At 42.3% G+C, this 15,516-nt stretch overlaps 1 protein-coding gene across 1 annotated transcript in view; it reads left to right on the forward strand.

Annotated features, from left to right (window-relative positions):
- Positions 1-893: 893 nt before the first annotated feature.
- Positions 894-15,516, forward strand: part of LOC311001078 (nuclear receptor coactivator 2-like) — a 68,995-nt gene continuing 54,372 nt past the window's right edge. The window contains exons 1-2 of the mRNA XM_083992041.1: positions 894-1,032; positions 13,948-14,011. The gene's annotated coding sequence lies outside the window, so the exon portion shown is untranslated. The remainder of the gene's footprint in view (positions 1,033-13,947; positions 14,012-15,516) is intronic.

Here is a 15,516-nt window from a genome sequence, read left to right on the forward strand (position 1 = left end):
CACTCAAATACACACGTTTCTGTTAATAATAATGGTCAAAGTTGATCACTGTATACTTCATACGGACATTTCACTCTAAATTACGCAGGATAAAGTGATATTACTACTATTATTGTTGTTGTTAAAGGAATATTTCAGAATATCACTTTTTCCCTGTAATTCTTGAAACAATATTCTGCCCTACAAAGGCAAAGTGCAGTATCTGCATTTTTTAAATTTCTTTTCTTTTTGACCAATCAAAGGTGTGGCAGAATTTGATATTGGTACTGCTAAAATTTCCAGAGTTATTGGGCTTTTTATTTTGCTGTCCATCCAAAAACGCACTGTGAAACCAAGGCAAAGTGCAGTATCTGCGCCAAAACCAGGGCAAAAGTGCAGTATTTGCCATAAAACTGTAAAAAATTGGTCACAAAATATGCCATAAAAAGGTCAAAATTGGTCAGAAAGATAAACTACAAAAGGTCCACCTTTGTCTAATCAATTATAGACTTGGTAGTTATTCATAATTTGATGCTTAAACCTGACAATGAAAAACACAAAGAGCTGTTTTTCTCAGTTTGGCATCTTTTTTTTTTTTTACAGATACTGCACTTTGCCTTTGTAAGGCAATATTGCACTCTAAAGCTTTCAGAATTTATTATATTAAAAATAATAATTTATTTTCAAAATTATTTCTAATTGTTTTAATATGAAAATATGTTTAGGTTAGGTTTTATTTGTGCCCAGCAGCTCTTCTCCTGCAGTGTGTAATGAGATGAGAGTGGAGGAGGTGGTGGAGACTAGAGAGAGAAACAGAGAGGAGGGGAGGGGAGGAGAGAGAGAGGGGGGAGGGAGGGAGGAGGAGGAGGGGGAGTAAAGATAAACAGCCGAGGAGCCTCTGAGCCACAGGAACATGGCGGCTCCGGCCCTGGACACTGCTGCTGCCGCCGCCGCTGCCACCACCACCAACACCGCTCCTTCCCGCTGACCGACCCCAGCGCAGCAGCGACAACACCGGGGAGACTCACCTCACTCTGCCCGCTCAACTCTCAGGTAAGTTTCCTGTCATTCTCCGGCTCTGACTGACACCCCTCCACCTGCCCCCTCTCCCTCTGCCCCCACTCACACCACCACCACCACCACCCCCCACCCCCTTTAAAAAATAAATAAATAAAAATAAACCCTGTAATATTCCTGTAAAGTGTCTGTTCCGGTTCATATCGAGTTGATTTTTCTTTTCTTTTTTTTTTTTTTTTTAACTTAAACGTGCATGTTTGGTTTGTTTAAATGGCGCCGCAAGCGTTACCGTTATGATTGTTTTTGCTGTTGTGGTGTGTGGTGTTGTGAAAATATAATAGCCTATATAATGTGGTGAACTAGTTTGAATCCGGGGAAATGGTGTTAAAAGCGACCGGTGTTTTACATTTTATTTCTTTATTTCTTATTATTTCCATTGTTTTGGCGTCTTTAATGAACTGTTGTCGGGTGAAGAAGGAGAAGGAGGAGGAGAAGGAGGAGAAGACATGTCCGTTGCTGTTGCCTGAGTGACAGCTATCAATGTCCGTTGGGTTGCCCGAGTGACGGAGTAGACGTTAGCTGGACGGATTCTTCTTTTTGAAAAAACGTTACTTTCTGCCGTTAAATTTAAATCCGCTGCTGCTAGTCGGTCAGGTCTGAACTAGTGAAGTGAAGTGTGTGATAGTGGTGGTTGGGGAAGAGAAAAGTAAACGCTAACGTGTGTAAACGCGTTCAAATATTGTGTGATAACTGCTCAAATAAGAAAAAATAATCCCCAAACGGACGTTACTGGACTCGTGTGCTGTGTTTTTATAACTTTAACAGTTTAGTTAGCTGTTAAAAAACCCTGACGCTTCCTGCTGCTGGTCGACTCGACAACACTGTACAGCCTAGGCTTATATATGGAGCGGCGAGACCCGACGGTTTTACTGTAGCGTTGAAAGTAAAAAGAAAAAGAAAAGAAAAAGTCATGACCGTTAAATGTTTTTTTTTATGATAAATTATTTTATGGGTGTGTTTGTGTGACTGAGGTGAACTTGTAGTGAGTAGTTTGACAGGGAAATTGTTGATGTATTCCCGGTTGATATCGCTCGGACGGACTTCCTCAACCCGACTCGACAAGTCAAGGGAAACCGTCGTAGACACATAACATACACACTTCCGGTTTGGTCTTTTCAAAATAAAACACTCAGTAGTAAATACTGTAGTAATTTTTTTTGGAGGGGGGTTATATTTAGCATTTTATGTCTGTTTTTTTTTTTACACCATTTCGTTACAGAAGATAGGTTTATTCAGTGAACTGCCATGTAGCATGTTGTTGGTGTTTTATTAGCTTATTACAATGTGCACCAACATCACAGGACAGTTTACCAAACACCATTTTCAACACTTCCTATATAAAAACACATCAGATTGAAACATGTGCAAATAACTAATGTGGTCAACCCTAAACATTAACATGACTGGAATGTCCTCCTGCTTTTATTTTTTTTGTATTTTATAAGGCTTTCCTCCCCTGGCCTTTTTTCCCCCCTTCTCTTTCTTCTTGGTTGTATTTTGAAGAGTAAACCGACCAATGTCCGGTCTTGTTCCTGTTTACTCTTGTTATCTTGGCAGTTTATCGATTAGCCTCAAGGCAATGGGACGAAGAGAAACGCATGTCTAATCCTGCAGTAGCTACAAAACAAAAACAAATAAACGAAAACAGAGCCTGAACCTTGAAACAGATGAATGTTTCAAAGTAATGTGTTGGTGTTGTTTGTAGATCATAATCTCACTCACAGCAGCAGCAGCAGCCCCAGTAAGGTGTAAATTATATCAGGCAGGAATACAGTTGGAGAGGTGGATAGACAAAGTGATTGAATGTTTGCATAGTTTCTCTTTATGCCAACACCTTTACACACAAAATAACATTTCAAGACGCATGCCTTCAGGGATTGTTGCTTTGCATACTCTTGCATGCACTCTTGTATATTGTTTGTACCATTGAGAATTCATTGCACGTCGTTAATTGATGCATTAAGTGCTTGTGTTTAAACACATCATGTGCTTCCATGATCATTCTGTTTGTTTATCCGTAGTAGCAGCAGCAGCGTGGCATCGGATGAGCTTTTCCAGGGCTGGTGTGTCTTAGAGCTGCACACGTTCACACTGGACAGAAATAGGACCTCAGCTTAAACCTGTATTGTCTAACAGTGGAGTAGGTATTTGTGCAGCAGTGCAGGGGAGAAGAATTTATCTTTTCTGTTTGCTGTTGTGCTGGTTTTCCTGTCTGTGTTTGCTGATGTGCTGGTATGTTACCATTAGGGAACCTGCAAGTTTGCCTACGTGACAGGTGCCATCGGACTCCTCTGGATATGTTATCTTGGAGGGCTGCACTCATGATTTTTTTTTTTTGAGCTTATTTGCTCTTCTCTGCACCCCAAAGTGAACTTTGAAAAGGATTGCGACATACAGCCCAGGTTGCCAGGTTTGGCCTGTAACCCCCCTCCCTTTTTTCTCTCTTCTGTAATCTGTTAGATGCTTAAGCGTGTCCAGAAGCATGAATCACAAATCATGCATGTTCAAGGATCAAACTGGATCCTTTACTACTTTTGTTTTTACTTTTTTATTCGTTATTTTTTATTTTTTTTTTACCATTTCATCACCTCAGCTTTAATGTTAAAAGCGCAGCAATTTATCTGCTCATATGCCAGCGTGCTTCAATGCCATTTCAATGCCAAAAGTACCTTATGTGTAAGTGGTGCTGCAGCAAGAGTGCAGGAATGTACTTAAGAACAAGATCTTAACATGAGATTGGCAGCTTGCCCGGTGTGGGATCCTTTAGTCGCTTGAATTCACTGAACCACGTGAGGGCTCAAACAGTTCCCTGACCAATGACAGCAGCAGCAGCGGCAGCAGCAGGAGGAGGAGGAGGAGGAGGAGGAGGAGGAGGAGGAAGGGCAGAGGCTTGACTGTGCAGTTCTTCATAACAGGTTTTCCAGCAGGTCTTATCCTCTGCAAGCAAATCCACGCTAAGAAACACACATATGCTCTTTTTAAAACCATCCTGGCTGTAATTGTTTGACTGAATTGGAAACAGACAGATTGTCCCCAAGTCTAATGCTGGTTTATTTATTTATTAATTTTTTTTATTGTCTGTTGTATTCCAGGGCTTCAGACTAACTTTTTTTTATTTACTAGAAGCACAGTGGCCCCTAACTAATTATAGGGGCTCGCACCATAAATTGACTTGCAAAGCCAATATTCACATTTCTTTTTCATTCATGATCCTACACACATTGGCCTGACACCTGTAGTGACAGATACCAGATTTTTTGTAGTCATTCCTTCCACATTTCACCAGTGATAAAAAACAAACAAACAAAAAAACAGCTGCAAATATACTAGTTGCACAATGCACATGTGCAAGTAGATGAAAAATTAAAGGTATTCAGAAACGAAAATTGATTTTGAGCCCACTATGGGTGTTAACATTAGTGTAATCATTCATCTATCAGACGATGGAGCCCAAACTTTGTGCAAAATTCTATTTTTGAGTAAATCCGCGGTGAAAGTGGGGTAGTTTTTTTTCGCATTGGATAATGCAGGCGCACAAATTATGCGTCACATTGCTCACGATTCATCAGCCAATGATATTGGATCCGTCATCCATCAATCAAACGTCTGAGAAAAACGTGGAGACTCGTCCACCGACACAAACTCTCCTCCGTCCCTCCTCCACTCTCCTCCTCCAGATCCCTGCGCTCCATCACTTAGCCTCGCTAGCTAAGTTAGCAAGCTATAACGTAGCAAGTCTACTAGCTAACAGTTAGCCACGTTAGCTAAACACCCTCGCACAAACACACATTTACACACCGAGCTCGGCCCCGCCCCAAACATTGAATATCCCGCCCACTTGATAATGACCAATCAAATTAGTTTTCCTTACTGGGGTAAACTCGTGTGGCAACTTGTGGAAGGAGGCACGACAAACAGGACAAACGGCCATTTCTGAACACCTTTAACTTGAACACTCTCAAATTTTAGGGGCAAAATGGCTCCATTTAGGGGTATCAAATATAAACATGGACTAACTGCAGCAGTGACGTTACACAGCATCTTTCTCTGTCGCCAAACAAACCTGATGAACATTTCTCAAGACGCGATTCAACAGATGGTGACCTCACCTCTCCACATATGTAGGGACGCACAACGTTGTCAAGACTGTAGCTACCTGACACACACACACACACACACACACACACACACACACACACACACACACACACACACACACACACACTCTGTCTCCATCCATTTACCACCGGTGTTGAGTTTGTGCGGACATAAGTGTGTTTGTTTACTCCAAAGTGTTTGTTTATGTTTGGCTCCTCTCACTACCACAAACCTATCAGACACACACACACATGCGCAAACACACACACACACACACACACACACACACTGCCACCTGGCCTCCTGTCACGTAGCAGAGACAGTCGTCTTCCAGGTCTGATCCTCCTGAGACCAAGTGCTCTAATTAACCAGCGACACACACACACACACACACACACACACACACACACACACACACACACACACACACACACACACACACACACACACACACACACACACATGCACATGTACCATCTGACGACCGCCATACTTCACTCGTGTGACTCATTATATCAGTTGCAGTGAGTAATATGTGTATTAGTATAATTCAAGGGTGTGCTGCATTTATAGGAATCTGAAGACTAAGAATTCAGCAGCATCATTCATGTGCACAGTTTTATTTTGAAAATAATAACAATATCACTTTTGTTTTGAAACAGTTTTGTTTTCATTATCCTTTGTTGTAGCTGCTATTGTCCCGTTTTACACCAGTTAACAGCTGATTCAATGTCTCATCTTTTCTTGAAACGTTTCCAAATGCTCAGTGAATTCAGCCAAACGTGTCACAGATCTGTGGCTGGTTTCTTCAGGTCTTCGCCGCAAGCGTTATCTGCTCGATCTGTTTTTATTTCTGTGAATGAAACTGATTGAAAAAGTGCAACAGGATCCTCTTCTCTTCAGAGACAGGAAGACAACACAAAACACACAACACAAACAGGCCGCACGCCAAACCGAAAGCTGAAGTGATCTGAAGTAGCTGCCCCGGCCCGCACTCGGCTCAGAAACAGGATGTGATGTCACGGGTCGCACGTAGAAAGGCTGGTCGTTCGGGGGATTGTAAACAGTCAGACAGAGTGAGAGTGACTGTGCAGTGTAGTATTGTTCACAGCAGGTCGTCTGCACAGGAAGCAACACTGCAGCACTGTTTCTATTCAACCATGAATAGAGAATAAAGATTATCTTTTCTCGCAAATATGTCATCTGACATATTTTAGTTCATATAAAAACTGAGAAAAACTCCAAGGTACTCTCTTTAAATCAATAAAATGCCTTTATTTAACTGGCATATTCAAAAAATTAGGTGTTTTCTGAAATGTCTGTTTGACTCACTGATGAAGGCTTGATGCAGAAATGTGTCAGAGTTATTTTTAATATGTCATTATGACAAAGCCAGATAAATGAAGGCGCTTTGCTGATTTAAAGAGAGTGCCTTGGAGTTTTTCTCTGTTTTTACATCTCCTATGTTCCTCTCCAAAGAGAAACCTCTAATTGAGAAAGGAACACATTTTTAAAATTGTAGTTCATTTTCAAATTTAGACTCTATGGGTTTTTTGTGCTGTGAAGAATTTCCTGATCGTCTCATGCAGGACGCAAATTTGCTTTTTCATGTCAGTCCTAAAAAGTGGAAAATGTTCAAAGGAGCTCCAGCAACACTGGTGGTATGAAAAAACAACTTTATTTGACCAAGGAGTCCTAAAAAAGTGCAAAGTAGGAAAACAAACAAACCTATGTACAGTTATGGTGAGTTATAACAGTCAGTGGGCTGGTCCCATGTGCAAAACCTTAATGAGAGTTGTGCAGGGGTTGAGGCACCAGACCTGGAAGCCAAGTCAAGCAGGTTGCATAACAAGTGCTAATTTGGTTAGCTGGAGCTGACGGCGGCTGTAATTCTCCTGCGCTGTGACAGCAGGGCCGAGCCGCAGAGAGACAGAGACAGAGTCCACACCACAGGCCTCCAGTGGGATAATACAAGCTAATAGCATAACAGGCTTTTAGCCCGCGGACCAAACGTGGGACACGGGCCCGGGCCAGTTGTGGCGTTCATGGCCGCTTTTTCTGGCGGTGGCGCGGAGTTAACAACAACAATAACAGCTGAACAGGAGGTTAATGTCGTGGTCACTGAGGCCAGAATTCACCATAGTCTTTAAATCTAGTCGTAGCCTACCAATTTTGATGCAACACTTCCCCAATCTCGTTTTTTCTCACAGTTTTTTTTTTGTGTTGTTGTGAGAATGGAATGGGGCGTTTCATCATGTGGAGTTATGACATTTATTGCATCAGGAAACAGTCTTTAAACTTCAATCTACGGACAACTTCTCTTTTCTTCTCCCACAGATGCAATCAGAAACTGGTTTGAGGCTGACACAGCTTTGGTTCGGGGTGTTTTTTTTTACACAGCGTCACACATCTGTGGCCACGGGGGGGCTGCTGTGAGGAGTTTGAGGGGGGGAAAAAGAGACGGTTGTAAAAATATAAAAGCTGTCGGCGGACGACTCATCTTTTGAATGGACGTAGTGTCATCAGTAGAAGTTTAAAAGACACGGTGCAGGTTACGCCTACTGTCAGTCACTCTGTGAGTAGAGCCGTCACAACCATAACATTTTACATAACGGTTAATTGCCATCGAAATAAGACCAGACCTGGAGAGTTCCCCTTTATAAGAGGACCAGTCCACTCAAACGGTGGGAACTGTGATGGAAACTAGACACTTCTGTTAGTTTCATCCAGCTGTTTTTATACAGATGAATGGAAACCATGTGAACGGTCGTTTATATGCAAAATGATTGCGACCAGCTCAAACGTCACCAAAAGTGACACCCCCTCACCGTTGCTGTTTGTTGCAGCATCCTTCCACAGAGCACAGTCAGTGTGTTATATTGTCATGCAAAAGTTTGGGTCAAAGTTTTTGTTAAAGGTATTCAGAAAAGAAAATTGCATTTGAGCCCACTATGGGTCTTAAAAATAGTGTAATCATTCATCTATCAGACGATGTAGCCCAAACTTTGTGCAAAATCCTATTTTTGAGTAAATCCGGGATGAAAGTGGGGTAGTTTTTTTTCGCATTGGATAATGCGGGCGCATGAATTATGCGTCACGATTCATCAGCCAATGATATCAGGATCTGTCATCCGTCAATCAAATGTCTGAGAAAAACGAGGAGACTCGTCCACCAGCACCGACACAAACTCTCCTCCGTCCCTACTCCACTCTCCTCCTCCAGATCCCTGCGCTCCATCACTTAGCCTCGCTAGCTAAGTTAGCAAGCTATAACGTAGCAAGTCCTCTAGCTAACAGTTAGCTACGTTAGCTAAACACACTCCCCCACACACATACACACACCGAGCTCACTCTCAACCCAAACATTGAATATCCCGCCCACTCGATAACGACCAATCAAATTCGTTTTCCTTACTCGCGTAAACTCGAGGAAACTTGTGGAAAGAGGCGCGACAAACAGGACAAACGGTCGTTTCTGAACACCTTTAATTTGAACAGTTCAGCAAGTGGAGGATGAAATGATCTCCAAAAGGCGTAATGTTTCAGATTACATTTTACATTTTTATTTTCAAAATGACAGAAAAGGAAAAGTGCCTTGGTCACCCTGCATGGTTAGTAGTAGCCCCCCCTTTGGATTTTTTTTTTTTTAACTTGTGCATTTTATGATTTGATGATGCTTAGGCTATATTATTATTTTTTGTTTTTGTTTTGTGTATATATATATTTTTTTTCATTTTTGACATGTTCAAAATAAATAAATTCATTCTTTCGTTCATTCATCACAGTGTAAATAGTAAATATCTTGTCTGATATCTTAGTCAAAGTTATGAGAGCTCAAGTCTTCTGGGTTTTCCATTCTTTTGCAGGCTGCTGCTTTGTTTCCCTTTTTTTTTGTAGAAAACTAAAATAATACACTGATATTGTTTAAAATATTAACCTTTGGAGATCATTTCATCTTCTACTTGCTGAACTCTTCACATGAACAGACCAGTGGCGCCCAAACACGCTGTATAACACCATGTGTTAATGGACGGCAGGATTATGGCAGAGTGGTCAACGTGTGGTGATGGTCCTTTAACCAGCTCTGGGCTCAGTGAAGCTGCTGCTGCTGCTGCTGCTCATCACGTGTCCCCACAGAGTTTAATCACAGCCAGGAAGTAGGCCGTCTGTGTGTGTGTGTGTGTGTGTGTGTCTCATTGACTTTCTGTGGCACTCTCTCACTCTACCCTCTCTCTCTCTCTAACTGTCTTACACTGTGTGTGTGTGTGTGTGTGTGGTTGTTTGCCAAAGCCTAATATAGTGATATCCTCTTCTGCAAATAAGTTCCAATGAAACTGAGTCTAAATGCTGCGAGCTACAGCAGCGGCAGCGACCGTCTGTTTACGTTTCCTCCTCCCTGGATTCAGGAAGAGGATGGTTAACTGTGCTGTACCTCGGGGGAGTATGTTGTGTGATCAAGATATTTGCATTTTTTTGCCTGTCCCTTCCCAGAAGCAAACTGTGGGCCGTCCTGCTGAGCCGTTGTGAGCGTCGTCGTCTTCCTGTAGCAGGAAACGCTATTTTTTTCTTTTCTTTTTTTTTTTGACAGAAATTCATCTTAACTCAAGTCACTAACTAGTTTTTCCTGCAGCCTTTGACCACACCACGGCACGGCACAGAGGAACGTTTCCTGGGATTATTAATATGAATATTATTATTAATATTATTATTATTATTCATCAAGCTCCTTTAACGTGTCCAATCACAGCGTCTTTCTGAGTCGTCTTTCTGTCACTGTGCGCTCAGGAACATTTGCACTTGCATGTGTGCTTGTGCAATTCACAAAGCAGTTGGTTGGAGATTAGCTGTCCATCCCTCCTACACACACACATACACACACACACACACTCTGACACACACACACACACACACACACACACACACACACACACACACGCACACACACACACACACTCTGACACATGCACACACACACACATACATGCACGCAGCCATCTCTCAGCAGTGGCAGGTGCACGTCGAAGTCGCTCTGTGGTCGCAGTCGGCTGTGTCCAACTGACTGAGAGCGACTCGCTGTCTTTCACTTACACACACGCACACACATGTGCTTACACTGAGTAACAACAACACACACACACACACACAGATAATATACACACGCACGCACACGCACACGCCAGGGGGAAGAGCCGGCAGATGTTTCAGATTTGGCCGCTGACCAAAAAAACTCACTTCTCCTTTTTACTACTTTTTCTTTTGGCATTGTCAGTAACCATTTCCATGCACACACACACACGCACACACACGCACACACGCACACACACGCACACACACACACACACACACACACACCTACACTTACTGTGTCTTAACTATTATATTGCAATCGCAGCATTTCAATTCCTCCACAGTTCATTGGTAAAACACTTCATTTTTCCGATTAAATCGACAAAGCCTCGGTGTCACTGACTGTGATGATATAAAAACAAAAAGCTCCTCTGTAAACTTTTGGTCACCTCTCTGTCTCACCGCACCACATTTCCCATCAGCCCCTTCCTGCGTCTTGCCACAACCCCCCCACGCCCCCACCCACCCCAACCCTAGCCTCCTCAGGAGCTTGTCTCCAATTTCTAAAGAGACAGGTTCAGATCTCCTCCTGTTCTGCTGCTTTCCCACTAAAGTCAGGCCGTCTTTATGCTTCAAGTGGCCCAATTCTGACTTTTTTTCCACTCAAGTGGCGCAGATCGGATCTGTAACATGAACGTGTGCACGGGGGGGAAAAAAAGCACGATATCGGATACTGATCAAAGTCAAAATCAGCTTTATTGTCAATCTACAATACAGGACATACAGAGGATTGAAGTTGTGTTTCTCTCAGACCCCCGGAGCAGACAATAAACATTTAAAATCTAGAATATATTATAAAAAAATATAAAAACTAAACCAGTATTAAAAAAAGTAAAAAAGATCGGATGCAGGCCTCCGTTATATGTGGAAATAAATCAGATACAAAGCGGATTTCAGTCTAAACAGACAGATCGGATATTCCCTTCCTGGCACTGTGAGTCGTATGTTATCAATAATGCGTCGATAGCGCATATTGATGACAGTGTGTGCAGCTGACCGGCTGACTTCCTCTTCTGCTTCGGTAGCCAACTGCGTCTACGCATGCGTGTCGTTTCACGCAGGCCAATCAGGTTTAAATGCAGATATGGGTCACTTCAATAGAACATGTAAACAGACGGACGAAAAGATCGGATATAGGCAACAAATTGGAATAAACAGTCGTAGTGTTTTAAGGTTTTAAAAGGCTTTAAAGTCTTGCAGGTTACGTAAATATGGTGGAAATTGAAGCGCAACACAAATCCACTGTCACTGAGCTGATGTGTGTTTGCTACGGTGGCCCTGAGTGCTCAACATACATAGTAAAACGTATGCAAAGACACAAACATGCTACACATTTATAAAAGTGTTTCCAGGGACACTTTTGTTTGATGCTTCTTGACTTCAGAAGTTATGAAGACAACTACGCATTAGAGGTGTTTGATTAGTATAATCATAGTCATTACTGCTTGATTTTGAATTGAAAATATAAAAATATGTACTTAACTTAACTTTGTTTTTAGCCTGTTTTTTTCCCCCCGTGAATTTGTAGCACGGTCGCTCCAGTTGGACCTTTTTATTTCTATATAGAGTCAATAATAGCTAATACATGGAACACAAAACAAACACCACAATTGCAATATCCTACAATTAAGCTGAGTCAAACAAACACAGTTTTGGTTTGATTTTAGTCTTTCTTGTAAAGGAATATCTGGATTTCAGATTTCTGTTGTGTGTGTGTGTGTGTGTGTGTGAGCGTCGACAGCCCTTTACGGATTCAGCTGATTGTTCAAATTTAGATCCACTGTGTGGAATTTTGCAGTTTCCGACTCAGACACCGGCACGAGGAAGAAGTGTTTAGTGGCTGTTGCATCACGACACGACACTGAATCTGGTTCCACACTAGTCCTGTTCCTCAGACGGTAAACACAGACTAATAATAAACATTTCTTCTTCTTAATTAATCGGACCGAGTCGGGAAAAGGCCCCGGCCGCCCAACATCATCATCACGACACGTACAGTGTTTCCGTAAAAAACTTCCATTTCGCAACTCCTGTGGACTCTTTCAGACGTTCAAGCTGTTTTCATTGAAGATCCGACTCTGACTAATTTACAACCGACATAATAAGGTTCAATTTTAAGCAATTTACAGGCCAGAAATAGTTGCGTGAGGTCAGAGTCAGCGTGACCTTTCTGAGAAACCTTTACTACACGATCAGCAGCAGCAGCAGGAGGAGGAGGAGGAAGAAGAGGAGGAGAGAGAATGTGATTCACCGAGGACAGGACATGTGTTATGTGATATTTCCTGAAAAGATGAGTTTTCACCCGATTACATAAGAAAAAGGCGGGGCGGCGATGTGACAGACAATCAGCGAGCAGGTTAGAGTCTCACGGCAACAGGATACGTGAGCCGACTGCTCGGTTTGTTTGGAAATAAAAGCCCAGCACTGCAGCGTCCATTTTTCTTTCTTCTACTTCCATTCACTTCATCACGAGCTAGAAGTTTTCCTGTTTCTGCGTCGGCTCAGCTGTTCAAATAAAGTTTCATCAAATCAGAGTTGGGGGTGGTGGTGGTGGTGGGGGGGGTTGTTTGTGATGGCAAACCGCGGAGTGGGAACTCGGTGAACCTGGACCGGCACCCACAGCGGCTCGGGGTCGGCCGCACAGTGTGAAGACGGGCCGGGGCGGGGGGGCCGGGTCAGAGTCTGGGAAAAGCAGCAGGTTCTCTTGTTATTGTGGGAGAAAGTGAGACGATGTTTTAAAGTCGACGTCTGAAAAGAAAAAGGAGAAAAAAAAGATGTTTTATACACACTGTTAAAGGGATAGTTCACCCAAAATTCAAATTTCACTCATTATATCTACTCCCCCTCCATGTGGACTAAGGGCTGGGAGAAGTTTCAGAGTCCTCCGTGCCTTCTCTGAGTTACAGGGGGTCTCGGCGTAGCAGTGCATGTCCATATGACGGTTGCAAATGGATACCAACTGTCTTCGTAACAAAAAGACACACCAAAAAAACATCCAAATACCTCCATGCTGCTCGTATGTAATGTCCGTCTTGTATTGAAGCCCCGAAATGCGAAATTGTTCCGAAAAAAATTAAATAAGTCTATATTTCAAGCTTGTTTTGTAGCGGAAGCTCCTCTTCCCGGTTCGTCAAATTTGGACCAACCGGGAAGAGGACAGACCCTGGTTCGTCCAAATTGAGTGAAATTTCAATTTTGGGTGAACTATCCCTTTAAAAACTCAAACTCACACACATACACAGGTCCATACATTCGATCTTGGGCGTGTCCCGGCTCTATACGGAGGCGTGACCCCCCCCCCCCCCCCCCCCCCCTCACCCCGCGGTGATGAATCGTCACTTATACCATAACAAAAAAAAAAAGAAAAAAGAAAAAAGCTGAGCAGGAAAGTCCGGTGAGGTTTGACACTGAGCTGCTTCACCAGACCTGGAAAGTCCAGTGATTCTGAGAAAATGACCCGAGTCATATCACAAGAGTGCAGATATCAGTAAACAGCAGGCACAAAGTCTGTATTGTAAACTGTCGGGACACAGATGCATTGTGGGAGAATGAGGATCCGGTTGTTTTTAGAGACTATAATGTTTTAGAGACGAAAGGTGAAGGTCAGTTGTTGATGTTGTTTTCTTTTATTTACATATTAATCGTTTTGTTTTTTGTGTTTCACAGAGAACTGAATGATGTCACAAGGAACCACTTTGTGTACGTTTACCCAGAATGCTTTGCATATGAGGTAAGTGGACATTTTTTATATTTATTCATGATATATGATTTTTTGTTTTTAACTCGTACACAGTTTGTATCTTTTTTCTTTTTCTTTTTTTTTTCTTTTGGATAACTTTATTACAGACTCAGGTCCATTATAAAAATGAATAAAAGAAAGAAAAAAATACAAAGACAAAAAAAAAAGTTCAATGATGAATAGAAAACTGGGACAGTAGCACAAAAAAATATATATTCTTGACTGTTTTATATTGTGAAGGAGAAGATGTAGGTGAATCTGGGGAGTCAAACTCATTTTAGTTCATGTGCCACATACGGCACAGTTTGATCTCCAGTGGAGCCGACTGGTAGAATAACAGCAGAATAACCCATAAATAACTAGAAGTTGGTTATTAGTACAAAGAAATACATTATTAAGATGTTTACATTGAATTAATGAATGAATGAATGAATGAATGAATGAATGTCCCTTTTTACAAAACATATTATGAACAACTTGAAATTCCTGGAGACAAAATGTGCAGCTTCTACAACAACATCTGAGTTTTCTAGACTTTTCATGTTCGACACCTCTTTATCTCCGCCTGGTGATTTACACAACAGCTTATGCAAAATGCAAAAAAGTTTTACTGCACTTTACTGTGTGTGTGTGTGTGTGTGTGTGTGTGTGTGTGTGTGTGTGTACTTTAGGACATGGATCCGATGTTGGGGTGGTGGGGGTTATGAGAACTGTAGCAGTGAAAATGGCTTCACAGTGGGATCAAAGGTTGAGAAACGCAGCCTGAGTTTAAAGAGCAGAGCATCTGAACCGGTGTGTGTGTGTGTGTGTGTGTGTGTGTGTGTGTGTGTGTGTGTGTGTGTGTGTGTGTGTGTGTGTGTGTGTGTGTGTGTGTGTGTGTGTGTGTGTGTGTGTGTGTGTGTGTGTGTGTGTGTGTGTGTGTGTGTGTGTGTGTGTGTGTGTGTGAGCTCGGGGACATCCTGACACCACGACAGGGAAAACGAAAGCAGAGACAGGTCTGTGTGCACGTGTGAGAGCCGAGGTGTGTGTATGTGTGTGTGTGTATGTGTTCAAGTGAAAGCATACTCACAAATTTTGTGTGTGTTCGAATGAGAGTTGTTTGTGCAAATATGCTGTGTGTGTGTGTGTGTGTGTGTGAGTGAGTGTGTGACCTGTGAAACACAGCTGCTTCCACCAGCACTCAGAGCTTTTTAAAAGCATTTTTAAAATTACCCATCTCTCTCTCTCTCTGTCTCTCACTTTCAATTGTGTTATCTGCCATCTCACTTAGTGTGAGGCTTATTATCAAAACAGGGACCAGGCTTATTATTATTATTATTATTATGTAAGTGCTGAATGTACAGTCACAGCCTTTGTCGCTCACTCGCTTTCTGTTTTCTCTCCGACATCCATTCGCTTTGATTCAGAAACGTCTGCAGACTTGGAAGAAAAAGCAACTTTGAAACTGCTGCGGTTTTGCTGTGAACGTGCACGTAAAAGTTTTTTTTTTTTTTCTT

The sequence above is a fragment of the Trachurus trachurus genome, assembly GCF_905171665.1.
Source record: "Trachurus trachurus genome assembly, chromosome: 17".
Classification (NCBI taxonomy): domain Eukaryota; kingdom Metazoa; phylum Chordata; class Actinopteri; order Carangiformes; family Carangidae; genus Trachurus; species Trachurus trachurus.